At 45.9% G+C, this 3,522-nt stretch overlaps 1 pseudogene; it reads left to right on the top strand.

The window, feature by feature from the left end:
- The first annotated feature begins 327 nt into the window (after positions 1–327).
- LOC128588453 (nucleoside diphosphate kinase B-like) lies at positions 328–784 on the top strand (annotated as a pseudogene).
- The last annotated feature ends 2,738 nt before the right edge of the window (positions 785–3,522 follow it).

The raw sequence follows: 3,522 nt of genomic DNA on the forward strand, positions 1-3,522 counted from the left end.
TTACATGAGAATTCTGCCTCTCTGTCATGAAACACACACACACCCCCCATGGATTTCTATAGCTCCAGATTTCACAGCACTCCAAAAGCTTTGACAAATATGCATTTTATCTGATTGATAAAACAACCACAAATCTTTTTGGTAAAAAAAAAAATTAATTCTTAGATAGTAAAATTATCTATTGGGAATAAGTATTTTAAGGCTGGAGAAATTGAAAATTAAGAAGTTCATTATATTCATAGTATGAGAATAATCTGTGCGTAGTTTATATGTTGATTTTTATGATTCAGAAAATTTGACAGCAGCTCAGCACTGCTAGCCTCCGGGACCATGGCCAACCTCGAGTGCACCTTCATCACCATCAAGCCAGATAGCCGGCTGCATGGGCCAGTGCGCAAGATCATCAAGCACTTTGAGCAAAAGGGATTCCGCCTATTGGCCATGAAGTTCCTTCAGGCCTCTGAGGAACACCTGAAGTGGCACTACACTGACCTGAAACACCCATTCTTCCCTGGACTGGTGAAATACATGAACTCAGGCCTGGTTGTGGCCATGGTCAGGAAGGGGCTGAATGTGGTGAAGACAGGTCGAGTGATGCTTGGGAAGACAAATCCAGCAGATTCTAAGCCAGGCACCATTTGTCGGATGTCTGCATTCAACTTGCCAGGAACATCATTCATGGAAGCAACTCAGTAAAAAGTGCTGAAAAAGGATCAGCCTGTGGTTGAAGCCTGAAGAATTGGTTGACTACAAGTCCTGTGCTTATGACTGGGTCTATGAGTAAGAGGTAGACCAAGCAGCAGTCCCCTTCAGCATTGCTTGGTATGTCCCTGGACACAGATCTTCATTCCCCTGACTTGGAAGCAATAATGTTGCTTATTCTTTTATAACAGCATATTTACCAATAAAGCCTTTGGAAACTGGGCAAAAAAAAAAAAAAGAAAATTTGACATTACTCTCCATCTTATAGATTCTAATTGTAAAAATGTATAATTGATTTATCTGACTTTTAGTATGAATATGTACAAATTTTTAAGTTTATAAATACTACTAGAGTGGTGTGAAAACTCCAATTTTACTCTACAGTAGAACCTCTGTATAAGCTAACCACCTATGGAACTGAAACAAACTGGTCAACGCATGGACAAGGTCAACATAAAGACCTTCCATTGAGGGGGCGGAGCATGATGGCGGACAGGACGGATGTGTAGCCCACCTCTCCCAAGCCACCAGGTGAGAGGAAAGGCCGTCTGGACCTTCCCTGTGTGTGGATTATTGGAATGGACAGACAGCTGGAGATGCCCAGCGAACTGGCAGATTGCAATATATGAGGGGTAATTTAAAATCATAGACTCTGTTGTAGAGATTCTTCCCTGCTTGGCCATGCCGGCCAGCAGGCCCCTCCCCTACGGAGGTCAGCAGCTTGTAAATGCTGACAAAACCCAATTGACAGATAATTATTCCTGAACTGAGGGAGGCATCCAAAAGGAGAGCCACTCAAAACCCCGGGGAGCTGGGCAAACTGTTGGACAATTGAAGGGAAGGGATCCTGCCCGGGAAACAGACATTTTGAACTACCCAAAAGGGCAGGCACCTTTCCCCCAGGCGTTGGAGGGGGCTGGCGGTTTAGGCTGCATGGCGAACTGGTGGGCACCAATCAAAAAGACAAACTCTGAACCATAAAACCCAGAATAAGTCCCCCGAATGCTCCAACCCCGGGACCCGGCTTGAAGCCATGGACTCGGCTTTGGCTGCTAAAGCTGGGAAGCTACTGAAGCCACGGACCCGGCTGTAGCTGCTGAGGCCGGGAACTTGGCTTCAGCCCCAGGAGCCAGCTACAACAGATAAAACCGCAAGCCCACCAACGACAGCACAAACTCAGCACCACTCCCCCTACAGCTGATTGCAGTCGCCAGTTTGCAGGAGAACCTGGGAACAGAGTGGAAAGACTTAAGAAGCGTGGACTCCCGCACTGAGTGGGAAGGTCGGTAGCAAGTGCTGTCTGGAAAAGAACAGCTGAGGTTACACAATTCTTAGGCGACAAACTTTTGCAGAAATTCCAAAATGGCGATCCGTCATGGAAGGTGGTTACCATGGTAACAGTATAAACTGTAAATCAGATATAAGCCTCAGAACCACTCACAGCGCCACCTGGTGTCCAGAAAGTATATTGCAGTATGAATATATTCCTAAGAAAGTTGATCCCTACAGCAGACATATAGATAAATATAGGTATATTTCTACACGCAAGAATATTTTTGTAGTTGGTGGCTTTTTTTTTTTTGGTTTTCGTGGTTTTTTTGTTTGTTTGTTCTGTTTTTGTCTGTTTTTTCCTCACCATTTTCTTAGAGGAGATTTCGATAATTTTTTATTATTACTTTTTATATAAATATATATATATATATTTTTTTTTTGTAGAGACAGAGTTTCACTTTATTGCCCTCAGTAGAGTGCCGTGGTATCACACAGCTCACAGCAACCTCCAACTCCTGGGCTTGGGCGGTTCTCCTGCCTCAGCCTCCCGAGTAGCTGGGACTGCAGGCGCCCGCCACAACGCCCACCTATTTTTTTGTTGCAGTTTGGCCGGAGCTGGGTTTGAGTCCACCACCCTCGGTATATGGGGCCAGCACCCTGCTCACTGAGCCACAGTATAAATATATTTTTTATTTCTATCTCTTCTAATTTTAATTTCTTCTTTCTTCCCATTTAACATTCCTAATAACACCACTTTTTTCTCTGTTTTTTTTCCTTTCAATTATTTTACAATTATCACTATTTTTATTGCAGTTGTTCTTATATTGCTGTTGTCGTGGCTGTTACCTGTATGTCTATGTGTTTCCGTCTGTCTCTGTATCTATGGGCCCGTGTGCCTGGTAACCTTTGTATCTGTTTATTTGTTCATTTGGTCTCAATGAGCTTGGTGTTACGACCTGCAACTCTGAGCTCCTAACACTCCCCTCCACTCTCACTCCATGATCTGGAGACCTGCCCCCCCACCAGGAGTCCAGATTCTTGGGTGAACTCTCGAGAGGTGCAGACAGGACATGAACTGAAGCTGGCCAGTGCTGACTCTGTAGCAAAGGAGCAAGAAGACGACGGTCGGCTAAGAGGGAATTACACTGGAGCGGTGGTGCCCCAAGGTGCAGAGCAACAGCCGTCTTCAGCAATAATAAGGCCCACCCCCAGATATCCCATAGCCTCTCCTCATGTCTTCCTGGGCAACCAGATGAGGCCGAGCATCTTCTCAGATGGCAACCACCATGGAACAGACCTGGGACTGAAACACAGGCCCTGTGAGTACAGGGTTTGCCAGAGGCGGCACTGACCTGGGTGGAACACGGGGACTAGAAAACATACCTGCAGAGCCAGGAAACTCCCAAGGTGGGGCTGATCCAGAGGACCACTTGACTGAGCCTAAGACGCACCTGGCCCTCAGGGGATCACCAGCCTATAGACAAAGGAGGCCAAGAGGCTGCAGCCGACAACTGATCGTGCTGAGAATACAAACCCACAGGACTAAAG

The sequence above is a fragment of the Nycticebus coucang genome, chromosome 6, assembly GCF_027406575.1.
Source record: "Nycticebus coucang isolate mNycCou1 chromosome 6, mNycCou1.pri, whole genome shotgun sequence".
Lineage (NCBI taxonomy): Eukaryota > Metazoa > Chordata > Mammalia > Primates > Lorisidae > Nycticebus > Nycticebus coucang.